The sequence below is a fragment of the Aedes aegypti genome, chromosome 1 (genome assembly GCF_002204515.2).
Source record: "Aedes aegypti strain LVP_AGWG chromosome 1, AaegL5.0 Primary Assembly, whole genome shotgun sequence".
Classification (NCBI taxonomy): Eukaryota; Metazoa; Arthropoda; class Insecta; order Diptera; family Culicidae; genus Aedes; species Aedes aegypti.
The window spans coordinates 6,962,730-6,978,551 of NC_035107.1; the positions used below are offsets into that span (position 1 = coordinate 6,962,730).

General features: G+C 38.6%; 1 long non-coding RNA gene across 1 annotated transcript; it reads left to right on the forward strand.

Annotated features, from left to right (window-relative positions):
• The first annotated feature begins 5,967 nt into the window (after positions 1–5,967).
• On the forward strand, positions 5,968–6,477 carry LOC110674352. Its single transcript, XR_002498783.1, has 2 exons — positions 5,968–6,066; positions 6,140–6,477. It is a non-coding gene; the product is annotated as an uncharacterized LOC110674352 (long non-coding RNA).
• Positions 6,478–15,822: the final 9,345 nt, after the last annotated feature.

The window sequence follows — 15,822 nt, forward strand, 5'->3', positions numbered from 1 at the left end:
GAAGCTCCCAAAGAATTCTATAGTAATTTCTGGAACAATTTTTTTTCATATGATTTATCTATAAAAATATCTTGATTCAAATATATTTCTTGTGTAGCATAAAGTTTCACTGCAGACACAGCTCGTAACATCAACAATAAATTTAATTTATAAATCTTTTAAGCACATCTAATGATGATCCATTTGAATGTAGTTTTTGCAAGTGCTTACCGCAACAAAACAAAGGCGCCACTGTATATGGGATTTAACATTGTGACAGCATTGTTGTTCTGTCAAACACACAAGGCAACGGTGACGCTATCTATGCTTTCCATAGCGGCCGTTTAGGTTATTTTAATGATCCATTAAATAACAGTTCAAAGAGTAAAATACCATTCTCATGAGTTTTCGAGGATCATATGGTCGGTGTTTAGACAGACCAGACTAGATTAATTTTGGAGCTCTAAGGATACGTAAAGAACTCCATCAATTTTAAATCTTCCATGTTATTTTGATACAAATGTATCATCAAATAGATAAGTTCCATTATTACAGCAAATACATATAATATTTTGATATTTCACATGTTTGGGGTACATTTTTCTTACTCAATTTAAAAAAAAAAACATTTGGTTCAGTCTGTCTGAACACCGACCATATCTTTGTTTGTTATTTGATATTTTAATACTTGAATTTTGCTGTATCTATATTTACAAATAATTATTATAAATAAGTATGTATGGAGCAATAACAATTTTAATTTATTCCCATAATTGAACGACAATATTAATTAATCCACCACATCATCCCTCTCAGGAGAATTTTGATTCCCAATTTTTTTTTGCGGCGGTTCAGAATTGAAAATATCAAAAGTCTATTATAATCACATCCTACTTATTCAATTGCATGTGGTGTTATTCGATATTTAAAATAGGTTTCGTTGAGCCGAACATGTTTATCCTTCCACAAGAATCAACAACGAGCATTGCTTAAGTTAAGAGATTTTATCGTAATGCACAACCAGCACAAACGTTCTTCCCCTTTTGTTTATGCACTAGTTATAACTTCAAATTATTTAAATTGAATTAATTATGTTGTCTACTAATGTCCACGGCAACATGTTTCAAAATAAGTGGAGCTGCTTTTTAAACAAACATTTACATCGATCAACCAAACCATAGAATATCCAATAGCGGGAAAATAATAATAATAATCGATCATTGCAAATCGAGCCAAACTGGCGCTCTTTCCGTGCGCACGCGCTTTCTGCAGAGCTGTCAAATCAGACTTTTGTGCTTTCCTTCTTTTGCTCTCCTTCAACTCAACAACTCAGCACGATCCACCTCGGGGTGGATTGGTGAGCTGTCTGGTTGTTGCAGATGAACACTTACCGTGTAGCGCGACATCATGATTGCCAACAAGCTTGCAACTCACCAGACAAACGATAGGTGGAATTAACAACTGCCCTCTTGTGTTGGAAGTTTGAGAAAATTGAAAATGCAGCGTAGTGCGATCAGTGAGTGGAATACAAACATCAGTGTCGCCGATCGGCGGTCAGTGACAGAAACTGAATGTTCGAAAGATTGTTGTCTGATTGTTAAAAACGAAATAAACAGTCGTTACCCTATTGTTCAGTTCAAAAATCAAAATCATAGAGAGACATGTTACTAGAAGTAGGTAAATTTTCTATTGGAATTTTGTGTATAGATGGAATCGAAATTTCCTGCGGCGCCATAAGATTGAGTATATTCATTAGAATTGAAAAGATTCGACAGGCTCCCCGTTGGAAAGTAGAACTGTCTTTAGTTATTGCAAAAAATAAAATACCCTCATCAGGTAATAGAGATGCGATCGAAAAAATGAGACCGGTCCTTCCGCCAGCCGACGCAAAAAATCCATCTCATCTGTCATCTGTCCACCGCAGCCTGCGTGATATGAATACTGCAAAAGTGAGCAAATTGACACAAGCACAAAGCCCAGCACTCAAATAAACACACAAATAGAGTGATGAGTGTCGGTCTGTTTTCTGTGGCATGGAGTCCCACCCGCACAATCAAAGTGATGATAGCGAAATCAACAAAAAAAAAGAACCATCACCGACCATTGGGAATATTTACCTACCACCATGGTCTGCGCTTGCTGGAGGAATCGCCCGGCCGCCGCTTTTCCTATACTTTGTGGTGAGTGATAGTGAAATGGCCTTATTGTTTTTCTGTTTACCGCGTGCCATGGAACTGTCATCTGCTGCGATGGGTGCAAATGAAACGTGATTGATTCAGAGAAAGATGGATTACAGTATTTTTCTTTTGTTTTCATTGAGTTTTCTCTCGTTTATAAAAAGTTCCATGCGTAATACAGTACTTTTTGTGGATGAAGGTGTTTCTTTACAAATCAAAAATGAATTGAAATACTTTGTAATTATGCAATTTTGGATCCTAAAAACAGTTTTCCCTGAAAACGATAAACAGTGGATTATGATAGAGGCATAGTCTCTAAGTCTAAGACTACCGGCCCATTCGCTAGATTTATGTTGTCGTCCCAAAAACTCCTCAAATGAAGTCATCACATTAATAGCCCCATTTGGAGTAGCGCAGCACCCAGTGCAAACACATGCCAACCGCGCCATTTACCAGAGCGATAATAATTTCATAGAGCAAAATAGTTTGCGGCATAAATGTTGCGCTTTCGCAGCCCGAAAAAGTCTGAGCAAAAGCAAAACGAGATCCCATCCAAGCAACCACCCCAGAAAGACAACGTGATAATGAGCGTAATTTTGTCGCTACACAAACACTCATCGCATCGCAGTAGCCGTCGTCGTGTCGACTCCAGTTTCGCAAGCCGGTTTTCTTTCGGAGTTTTCCCATGAATTTTCCCGGGGAAGCAACGGCAACGGGAAGGGGAACAGTTACGTGACTGTCGTTATTTTAAACCACTACCAGCTTCCTGGCGTAACTGATTCCATGCACCTTGGTCCAAACGGAAGCAACGCTTTTCGGGGGCAATTTATGGTTATTTTTATGGTTTGCCATTTTGTAAATGTGCGTTTATACAGTTTTGCTCATTACTCTATCTCTGGTTTGGAATGTGCGAGAATGGACTCGGTGGGGGTTGTTCTTTCGTTTGACTAACCATGTGAATAGGGCTCTAAAACTCTATCGCAATTTTTGTACCGAACGCTTGAATTTACGTCAGAAATACATGTTTGCTCAATTTTCCAATGCTTTGTATTGGTTTAAGTTATAAAAGTAAATTCTTTTGCTTTTTACAAAACTAGTAGCCAGGGTGGTAGCCATCGACTGCTTTGTAAGTGGTTAACATTCCTCCCTTATTATTTCCTGAACATGTACGGCTCAAATCTGGACGGCATCCGAATAGCTTTCTGTGGCCGAATTGATGGTGGTTCTGGAACGGGATCTTCTGGTGGTTGGTCTTCTTCTTCATGCCTCGGTGTTGGTTGATTGGTCTGGATGCGACCAAGGTTGGGAACATCTTCGTGTTGATTGGGACTTTCTTTGACTTCCCGAACTGCTGGTACCACTTCCATCTCAATTCGTGGTCCGATTAGGGGAACAGGAAGTGATTCCTTCTCGGCTTGACCTTGTTGAGCGGCGTGCTGTACAGCTAGTGTTGGAGATTGGAGCTCAAACATTTCCACCAGAATATCCAGTGGTAGAGAATCTACTGCACCGGTTGTTGCTTTACAGGGACGATGTCTGAGCTAGTTGGAGTTCGATATGATGAGCTTCTTCCGTCCGTGCTAACCGTCCAGGAGCACGTTGTGATTGACTCAATTATCACGCCTTTACTTACTCATCTGTAGGATTCCACATAATAAATAAAACAAGCAAATAACTCTTTAAACAAACAAAAGCACTACTTTTATTCCTTTTTTTTCACACTCACTTTTACTTTCACAAGTCACAAGTCTTCCCTCAAAAACTTCCTTCTCAAAACTGACCCAATTGTGTTTCCTACCCGTTCACCAGCGCATCTTTTGTCTCCTCGTTCATTCACAACTATCGTTCCGTCCCTCTTTTTCTGACTTCTACCCACGCGTTTATGGAAGCTTAACCGGTGCTGGATCGTCTTTTGCAGAATCCTTCTCATCAAATTTACACTCTAATAAATTTTCACCTAGATTCATTAAAACAGATTTTATTTATTTTTTATATTTATTTATTCTTCCTACATCATCCACTCTTTCTTTCACTAACTCATACATTTTCTCACTATCACACATATAGAAAACTTTACTTTCCATCCCAAACTATAAAATCGTTTTTATTCTCTTCCCCACACGTGGCTCCGTTTGGCACATGACACTCGAGCCTTCATTAGGAACCTTAACATAGTCTTGATGATATACGTCCTCTACATTCGGTACAATCTATACGTAAGAACGGTCATCCACAGCAGAATGCTTAGCACATAATTGGTCACTACTCTCAGTGGGACTGTTATGCGTAGAAATTCACCAAAAACCCCGTATTTCTAGGCATAACAGTCCCACTTTGAATTTCGTAGCTAAATTTACTTTATTCCCATAATACAAACTCTTGACTCTAATAAACACGCTATTCTTTATATTATTGTAAAGATTTCAATTCAATTTACCACACACCTGGTCAATACGAGGCTTAAATGTGTTAAAATCTTAAAACGCGTTTTTCTCGATTGCATATTTTGGAACATGGGACAATTATGCGTATAACGGCAGACAAATACTCACCCATTCACTACACTGATGTTGTCGGATCGAACGATGCGAATGTCTGGCCGTTTTGTGAAGGCGTATACCACTATGAGGAAGGGCAGACAGTTGATTGGGTCAACGAAATCGATGTGAATTAGCTCCCAGGGAGATCGAACTAGTGGCCACGACTGCTTCTTTTACTACAGTAATAGAACCATGGACGGAATCTTCGAATGTGTGGCACAGCTGTTATATCTATTAACGAATTCAGAAATGCTGTCATCGATCCTTAACCAGTAAACGTGACTACGTGCAATAGCTTTCATCCGCACCATTCTCTGATGTCATTGGTGGAGCTGCTCGAGAAGCCACTGATGAAATCTGAATGAACCAGCAACATTATTGTCTCCCTACTTGTGTGAGCTCCTATTCAAAGTTCATTTAACGCTCTGCTGCTGAGAGAACTGAGATGAGTGCTTTCTCCTACAAATGAATCATCTTTCATTTTACAGAGCTTGGTTGACATGATGCTCTGTAGACTGCTCATCCTGGGCACGAAAGAGAAATGAAAAGAAATGCTCAGTAAGCTTCAGAGCATCCGCCAAATATGCTCTTTTCGACCGGGAGCAAATATATTTAATAAAATACATCGATTAGTAGCTTTGCATTTAAAGGTGAATATGGAAAGATATCACATCATATGCTCATGATACATTAACCTGCAGAGCCTTGTTCTTCGCAGTGAAATAAAGCAACAATATGTGCCTGTCTAATTTCACGCATTTTATTCATAATTTCATGATTATTAAGAAAATGTTGACACTTGTTAATTTTACTACCCAAAATGCGTGAAAATATGATCTTAGCTGCGATTAATCACAGTGCTTTAGGTATTGTCGGGTATTATGCTTAAAATAGTCAGGTGTAATCGATCAACTTTCGTGCGATTGCAAGCGCGCGAACAATACATGAAATAATTTTGATCGTACTATCCATGAAAAACGGCAAACAATTTAAAAGTCAATATAACAAATACATAAAAGATCCGGTTTGTCAGCCCTTTTCCAAAATCATTTTTGACTCCCTTCCAAAATGTACACAATTTATCAGAGTCTTTTATTAGCTATTTTTTACCTAATCATAATAATTAAGAAACAATAGAAAAGGATATGGAAAAAAAAATTTAAAAATAAAACGATGACAACGAAAAGTTTTTCGCAAAGAGGGGTTTAAAAAATCGGGTCAGTTCTAAAATTCAATTGATTGTACTGATCAAAGCAATCATTCAGCTTGAAGGTTTTGATAATCTGACAGAGATTAAGATTTTGAAGAAGTGTGAAGAAGTCTGAGAAAATTGAAAAATACGATTTTGGAGTGATATGCGATGCCGGCATGTATGTATATTCATTCTTTGATTGATTGACTAAAAATGATTTATAAATCATATTAATGTTGTGTTTTACATAGAAGCCTGAACGTTTGTGCATGCCATCCTACCTAATTCTCAACATTGAACTAAGGGTGAAAGTAGCTGGTCTAGGAGCTAAACATCACTTATATCCAGATCAATCTACGCTTGTAAAAATTAGATGAAACTTTTTGAAACCAATTTCAATCGGGAGGTAGACCAGTTGGACTATATATAAGCTTATTCACAGCTTAATGGAATGACAACTAATTGACATGGAGCAGCATTGGAAGCACGACTATTCTCTTTGTGGAAGGTCAATAATACACTTTTTAAAGGATCGAATTAAGGGACTGACTTTTTAAAAGGGTGATTGAATATAGCATACTTGAAGGTACGCTCGTCATTAATTTTATTTCTCTATTCCAGATAAACGCAAAAAAATGCATGAAAAACTAGTAGTGCAATTTGATTTATTGTCAGTAGCTTTGATCATTTCGTCAAAAATGGATAAGCTCAAAATTTGCAATTATATTCTTCGCATAAATCCCGGTGTCTATAGTAGAAAAATATTATCTGAAAAATAAGTTTCCCCGAAACAACCACAAAATGGAAGTTTGGGCCCTTCCCTTTCTTTTGGTACTAATATGGAAATGATCTATCAAGGGGTCATTTACCCATATATACTTTGGGTAGAAAGTTAACCAAAAAATTGATGTTTCCTATGTTCCTTGTTCTAGAAATCAAGAAAAAATAGAAACTGTTCCAGACCCTCTGATATAACATTTCCGTTTCAACACGAAATGAAAGGGAATATCCAAACTTCCATTTGGTGGGTGTCTATGAGAAACTAAATTTTCAGATAATGTTCTTCGACCATAGATACCGAGATTTGTGCGAAGAATATAATTACAAGTTTTGAGCCCAATGGGTTTTGGAAAACCATTCATGACAAATAGAACAAGGTTGCTGACAATACATCAAATCACGCTACTAATATTTCATCTTGGAGACACTTATTTTTTTTAGATAATGTTTTCTCTTGGAGTTACCGTGAAATCCGCATCAGACTTAAATTAACCCGTATAGGCCTGAGTGAAAGCAAAAATTCTAAAACTCTCGCCGCTCAGCGAATTCTTATTGAATTCAAATGATTTTTTGTCAGTATACTGGCTCACATATCTAGTTTCTAGAAGTGGGCAGAGGAACACGGAAATATTCATGTGGTCGAAATTATTCCGGTGGATCACTGGGTCAGGTCGGGTGAGAAGGGTACTGTGCGTTTGTGCCCCTGGAGGTAGGCAAATTTCAAGTCACAGATAATTTCCGCAATCGATTATAATGTGGCCACTACATGACGAAATTTTAAGAAAATTGCATCAGTGTAAACCTTTTGAGAAACGATTGACTTGAATAACTATGAGTTTTGCATTTGATTAATCCTACAAATGATTATTTTCGGGTCCCGGGACGGCGCAAACTTTCAAAAAAAGTGGCCAATTTGTATCTGAACATCAGTGCCAAGCTCATGGGAACGCATTTTAGTGCATAATTATGTTTGATTACTACTCTTCGAGAATTGAAACGGTTAAGTATCCAACAAATCTACAGTCGATTCTTCCGGACATTACGTCCGAATGGCCACATCCGGTATATTTCAAACGGTGCACAGCTATTCATTTATAATGTTGAATATCAGATCTTAATTATTTTTGCAAATTAGAATGATTGCTGTGGTACTTCTTGACTGACAACTTGAATAATAATGCACTCTATAAAAAGTATGGCCTGCTCAGCATACTGTCAACCTACCACATCTCCTTTTATCGCCGAAAGACGTGCTTTCCATCTGAGGGAACAACTGTTATTTATTTAAACATCTGAGTTTAATAATTTCATGAAGTCTGCTGCCATTAAATCTTTCATACAGAAATTGGCCTCAAATATTTTATTTTATTTTAGTCTATTTACAGATTTCTTCGCATTGATTGCTTGCAATTTGATTCTTCGTGACTTTTCGTCAATATTTGAATTGCTGTTTCTTCAGAAATATTGTCCAACTTGACTACTTTTGAAGCGCTTCCTAAATAATTATGCATTTTCATTTTCCATTTATTTTCTACAATATATATTTTTTTTATTTTTTTTTATATAATGGATCGTACCAGCGGTTTCGAATGTTTCCTGTTGAGATCACAATATAGTGAACATATGATTTTACCGCTGGTCACAAAAGATTGTAGCTTCAACTGTTCCCTTTACATAACCTGACAGCTCAAAACTGTCATAACGACTTTTTCCTTTCCAAGGTGAGCATTTTTTTTTTTATAAATTGCTTTTCTTCATAGGTCTCTTTCCTATGAGATGAAATAATTTGCCTTCTTCAACTGATTTGTCATCTGTCGCTTAGGCGTCTCCCTCACATGAGGCGAAACGTTCTTATTGCCTGCTCTGGTCAGATTTTCATCCGCCTTTTCGGCGTAACCCTTTTTGGGGCGAGACATTTTTGCCTTCTCCGGCTTTTCACCGTTAAGGCGTCTCCCTACCATTAGGCGAGACATTTCTCTTGCCTTCTCCAGTCGGATTTTCATCCGCTGTTAAGGCTTCTCCCTATTTCTAGGCGAGACTTTTCGTATTACCCATACCTGATCCGATCAGATGTTATCCGTCGGAAATTCAAGTATTTTATAGTTACCGTTAATCGATGACTTGAGAATCAACTTGAGTTCCTGTCCTATCTGGATTCCGATTCCACCGTGGGTTCTTGCTCGTCGCCAATGTGGTACTTTTTGACTGACAACTTGAATAATAATGTATTCTATAAAAAGTATGGCCTGCTCAGCATACTGTCAACCTACCACAATTGCCATTGCAAATAAATAAAGGTAACTTTGCATGTCCCAAAAATAGCCCTTTTTTTACCCGACTTGACCCAGTAACCCACCGGAATAACTCCAGCCACTGGAATATTTCCGAGTTCCTCTGGCCACTTCTGGAAACTAGATATGTGAGCCAGTGTACTGACAAAAAATCATTTGAATCCAATTAGAATTCGCTGAGCGGTGAGGGTTTCAGAATTTTTGCTTTCACTCAGGCCTATACGGAATAAATCTAAGATTTCAGCCGGTTTGACTGGCAAAATCTTAAAAATTGTAAGTAAGTTATGCCTTAATGATCGAATAGTTAGCAAAAAAAGTTTGTTGTTGAAAGTTTACTTCTTAACTTACAATTTCATCTTTCATATTATGATATAACATGGTATTCATTTGCAAAATCAACATGTCGGCTTGAAGAAACATAATACAGTCAACGCTCCATAACTCGATATTGAAGGGACCACTGAATTAGGAAGGTATCGACTCATGGAACGCAAAATCAGTCCAACTGCGATTCAAGCTACCATCGAGGTAGCTATGAAAACCAACATTCATTACGGTTCTCTTACTCGATATCGAGATATGGAATATCGAGTTAGGTAGAGTTGGTTCTAGCAGAGACAATCAATTACCATTGTATTTTTGATCATGTAGCGTATATCGAATATGTGACATACAAAGACTTCAACACTAAGATTAATTGAAATCATCGCAATCTTAGCATATTTTGTTGTACCGTAAAACGGGGTAACTTTGATAGTTTTTTTCGAAGAAAACTTGAATATTTATGCATGTTGTTTCAAAGAATAATAATTTATATTTTTAAAACAAGTACTGGCATCCTAGCTATCGATTGCAGTCGATAGATTTCCAAAAGATTTATTATGAATGGATATATAATTTTTCATATAATCGCAAGTTGGTTTTCTGTTTTGGGGTAACTTTGATAATGGAGTATGAATCGAACAAAATTGAATGAATAACAAACATTTGTAAGGCATTGCATACCTCTAGGCGTTTAACGTTATATGGAAATTTCTGACTTAGATTACAAAAATGGCCCCAGTTTGTGAAAATGCTATTCGCTAAGAGATTTGAGACCGTATTCAAGTTCTATGATAACTTGGCTGTCAAAGATAAGTGGCCAACTATTCAAAACTACATCAAATAGTGATCGTAGAACAGAATGTTTGTAAGCCTTTCGAAAATGCTAAAATTGTGTCAATTTTTAATATTCGTATAAAAAGCCTCAAATGCATTTGATTCCAATGAAAATAGCTTTGACATGAAGTGTCATACTAATACTCTTTACTTTTGCATTCGTTTTGCTTAACTAATTAACAGAAATTTCGTTATTTCGTTTAATATGTTGTGGGTCTCGCACTATCAAAGTTACCCGCATTATCAAAGTTACCCCGTTTTACGGTACCTATCTTGCATTATACAATAAATTGTAGCACTAGTTCAAGTCGTAAAAATATCACACCAAGACACAACATTTTTGATTATGTTCATATGACTGGCGCCAATACCAGTGGTCTAACTGTACTTCACGCTAATAGCATATTTCTTCTTGCCGAAGAGTACAGCCACATATGATGTTTCGGTTAGCTAAAGTCAATTGTTAAATAGTCAATTCAGTACACGATTACACCACTACATATAAATCATCGAAATCATCCACCTACATCATTTGCCTGAATGTTCTGGGGTTTCTTAATTTTTGATTTGTAATTAAAAGTTCAGAAAGTTTATTTCAATCGACCGTTTTTATTAAACTCAGACCCGTTTCATTATTGCAATGCCAATTCAACTCTGCCGTGTTATAAATTCAATCACATGTTCAATAATCAATTCTGATTATCAGTAAAATCTTGAATGTTAACATCATATGTTTTGAAGAGGTCTGCTATGAGTTTGATGAATAAAACCATTTCCAGCTTCTCTTTTCCTAGTCGAGTACGAGCTGGTGCCAATATTTGACCAAATCCACTAAAGGATCTTTTCACGCTTACCTGTGTGCACGGTTCAGCAAGAGCTACAGAAGCCAAACGATATAGATCAGGGTAATCGTGCTTATTCTCTTCCCACCAATGTAAGACATTTGTGTCCACTGGAAGACGTTCCATTACACTGAACTTACGGAGCTGATTAGTTATATCGACTGTACTGGACAATGACTTTGGTTTTGCATTACGCTGCAACGGTGGTTGAGCGTGAGGGTTCCTCAGGTGTCTTTATTGCGTTCATAGCTACCCACGTTTTAAGGAGATATTCCTATGAAAGTAATATTTCAATTTTAATTAACTATTGCACTTGATAATTACATTTATACATATCATGACACGTTTATGCTGATCTTCTGTGAAAAACGGAGTTCCGTTATAATTGATCCTTCTATCCAATAATGCAGCAGCCCAAAAAGCATCGTTATCAAAGCAACTCGATTCCCTTTTATCCATAGCTGCAGCAAGTCCTTGTGCAAGTTCATGGTCAAGTTCTTGCAACTCAAGAGAAAGCTATTTCCACATTATGAAAAAATCTCCATAAAGGATAGCATTATTTTGTGCTTTCTTAGTCACAATTTAGACCAGTTTCAGTATATCTCGAATTGCACAGCAGCTATCCCAAAATACCTTATCGAATTTAAGGTTCAGCTTTTCGGGAAGCATGTCTATGATGAACTGTTGGCTTTCGAGAATACAATCAATCATCAAGTAGGTGAAACCCTATCTGGTGGTACAATCGAAGAAGGGAAGTTGTTTTTTGTTCGCTTTGAAACTTTGCTTATTCGGCTCACTCCTTAAGATCTTTATAAGTTCTCGTGCCTGAGAAACTGTTGATTTGATGCCGTCTTCCGACAACCACTACATTCAATGCATGCGCATCACATTTAACTGATCTGAGTATTGAATCCAGTTCAACAAGCAACTCATCTGCAGTGTCCTCTAGAATCTCGTCCGAGTCGAAGTCTTCCTCCCCAGGTTCAACGGTTGTGATCGCTTCTTCCGGATCTTGGTAAAATTACAACTCCTGCCCCTTGATCATCAATTTAACGAACTTCAAAACATTGCTGCCACAGTCTGTTGTTGTTGAATACAATTGCGTGATATTGGTAGTAAATTTGTCCAATAGCTGGAGTATTTCCTTTTCAATATACTTGGCAGTGTGACGGTCGGTCGTTTCAATGAGACCCAGCGTTCGTGTGATCAATTCTCCATTGTTGATCAATTGAAGATTTACGCCAATCATTGAACGTCCATGTCGAGTCACCAGGTCAAGTTTCAATGACACTAATTTCCCACCCACTGCATTTTTAATCAAATCGATGAAAATCTTTTCGTCTTATGAACATAATAATGACACATTAGAAGGTATCAAGGCAGGAATCGGGAGTTTTGAAGCGATCATCAATCCCCGGAAGCATTTCTTTGCATAAATGTTAAATGGAAGGTGACAAACTGTGACAATCTCAACGCAATTTCGAAGGAATTCTTGAACATCCACTAGCACTACGAGCTTCAGTAGTTTCTTAGGAGTTTCTTTGATCAGGCCTAGTTCCAAAGCGATCTTTCGATGTTTGCCAACCAGATGCCGTTCCAAATTGAAGGTGGCGACGTAGGTTAAGATAACCTCACAATCTGGAATCCGACATTTCATAGCAACTTTATTTCCGCTCGGGGTTTTCACTTCCTTGAAATGCTCAGCGATGTTGAAATGCTTCCTCTTTCTGGTAGTTCCTTTTAGTTCGGATGAGAGAAATTCATTTTTCTACAGCGTTCGTCAGCAGAAAGAGAGAAACTGAGCGTAGATCAAGAGCACGAATGAAGCCTGGTTTGGAGAGCCATCCACGCTGGTTGTACTGGATGACTTGTTGGACACTTGGACACTTGGAGGGTAGCGTCGCGCACCGGCTTGAATGTTACTGGCAGCGAACTGATGGCTTCCTGGAATGGAATCTCGATGTCGTCTTTCAGTTTAATCGAAGCAATGATAAAATCCTTCTCAGGGTTAACGTAACAGTCGATGAGACGGGACAGAACATCGGCATATCCAGTAGCACAGAGGCGTTACGGCCCAACGTTGAAGTCAGTTGGCCGTGTGAACCAGAATTTCTTTCTGTCAGAATATCTACAGGAGTGGCTGATGATCCGTCTGGAGGGTGAACTTGCGACCAAGCAGCATGCAATGAAATTTCATTACGACAAACACCAGCGCAAGACCCTTCTCGATCTGTCCATATTTTGCCTCCGCGGAAATGAGTGAGCGGGAAATGTGTACGACAGCTTTGACCGAGCCATCGGGGAACCTGTTTAAAAGGCAAGCATTGATTCCGAACTGCAAGGCGTCGGCAGCAACGATGATTTCCAATGTAGAAGCAAATCTGACTGGAGTACCCCTTTTAAACGTTTGATCGATTTCTGGCACACACTTTTCCAAACGAAATTGGCATTCTTCTTGAGCAGTACGTCGTGGCCGCCTTAGTTGATGCATGTTCCGAACAAACTTTGCATAGAAATTTACCGCACCAAGGAAAGAACGTAGAGTTGTGACATCTTTGGGCGGTGTTGCACTGTTCTTCCCTAAATACGAACTCGTATGCTTGAAGGCGTTGAGAATCTTGTGGAGCTCCTCCTCGGTTTTAATTTAAACGAAGATGTCGTCCAATAACGTGTGCATTCCTTCTAGATCAGCCGGTTTATTTAGTTCGGTACAATAAGCCTTTGGAGCCGTACACTGCGAGAAATCTACTGGCGTGATCATCGCTGGGTATCAAGCGATTGAAGTATGTCCAGCTCCGCATCAATCTTCTACATGGACACGAAAGAAACCGGGCGCTTTGGCTTGAAAACTGGATTGGCATTGGGCTGGAGATAGAGTCGGATCTTCATCTTCAAGCAGTGCCCGAGGCCTAGCTTGAACACTTCGGGATACGCTTGGATTTGAGCGGATTTGTGGACCTGGTTGCAGATTGCAGATAGTTGGGGTGTCCCACAGCTTGAACAGCTCAATCCTGTCCAGACCGAACAGTTAGTCACGTTGAAAGTTGCAGTTTTGGTGACTCCTCCGAGCTTGATTGGATATCGGAGCGCATCAAATAGATAAAGAGCGTCACCCGATGCAGTCTGGGCAGTCCCCTGTCGTGAGAGTCAGCGTTGGCGAGCCCAGATTCTTCTTCCACTGCTTCTTCGAAACGATGGTGATGTCGGATGCGATGTGAAACTGCAGAGTGACTTTGGGCCCGTTGATATCCACCGTTAGGAACTGCCCTCTAGAAGTGCAGCTAACCTGATTGATGGAGAAAATGCCGTTAACATTCTTCTTCTTGAGTGTCGCCTTCGATGTGTAGCTGCCACAATATCCCTCTTTTTAGCCGGTTTGCTTGCAGTCAAACGACAAACGTGCTTTGTGTAAGTGCAGTCGCGGACAAAATACATTCCACCACACTGCCAGCAGAGCGTTCTTGGACCATTGCACTTCGTCTTCTTTTTTTTTGGAACCAGGTGACATCGGTGGCAGCTTCTGCTTGACTGCACAGATTGTACTCACCGATTTCTTATGTTCCACCATGGCTGTGTCGTGCATGAGGTTTTGCAGACGTTGGCACTCCGAGATGAATAATTACAATCCTGCGTGCATTTTTGTGCTGCATTGGTCTCAAGCATGGATAACCAAGAAGGAAAAAATAACTTGCAATAACTTATGCATACCATATTTTGGTATCATACCATAAGTAGGTATTGTTCATTTGTCAAAACCTCACTTTGGTATTAGCAAAAAATGTTTAAAACAATTAAAAATACTTCATTTTGGTATTCGATAGCTATTGACATTGGCGTAGGAACAGGGGGGCCAGGGGGGCCAGGGGGGGCTGGCCCCCTCCAGAGTCATCCAGCCCCCCCCCCCCCCCCCCCCCCCCGAATTTTTGATGTTAATGAACAATAAAAAAAAAATAAAAACAATTTAACATGAAGCAAAATCTTCTGAATCAATGTACATGACTCTTGTTATGGACAAAAATCTCTTCAGAAGTAAAGTTATTTAGAGAAAACCTCGCTTGTCTTACACAGCAACAGCGTGGCGGTTCTGATTTCGGCGAATCACACAACAACCGAAAGCTTAACCGTCCGACTGTCGATCGATTGATTATTGTTTGAACTAGCTTCTTGTTGTATGTGATAAGCGCAATTTTTCGCCATCTCCGTTGCAAAAACAAAAAAGAAAAAACGTCAATTTGACATTTTGGACATTTGATTCCCATTTTTTTCTAAATAGTTCAAATATTGTTGTTAAGCATGAATCAGCGTATTTGCTGTATGTATATTTGCGTATTTGCTGCTCGAAGAGTCTGGTGATGATGATTTCCCTTATGAGAATTCACTAAAGAAATCCTTACAACTTGAACTCGAATAATGTCTGAAAAAAATAATTGAAGAACAACTTTACGAAAGGAATTTCTCAGACAATACATAGCGGGAATTTTTGTCAAAAAATAGACTTAACCTTCAAAGAATTTCGGCATGACCAAGTTTTCTTCAAATGAATGGCAGAAATTAAACCTGTAGGCGAATTACGACAAACAATTTCTTTGAAGAGAAGACATTTTCTTCCATTACTCACCAGCAAGAAATTATTTCTTTGATTTTGATTAAAATTTTCAAGTATTTTCGAATGGATAAATTTATTGCTTAAAATAATATTGACTATTGTACAAATTTTTAGATTCTAATGCAATTGTTCATTAGCCAGATACAATTTACACACTCACCTATACCAGTAGGCGTATGATTCAGAAAGTTATGACGATTCAAATTTGTTTAAAACTGTGCATGTTGTACCATTGGTACCTCGCGTACCTGCAGGAA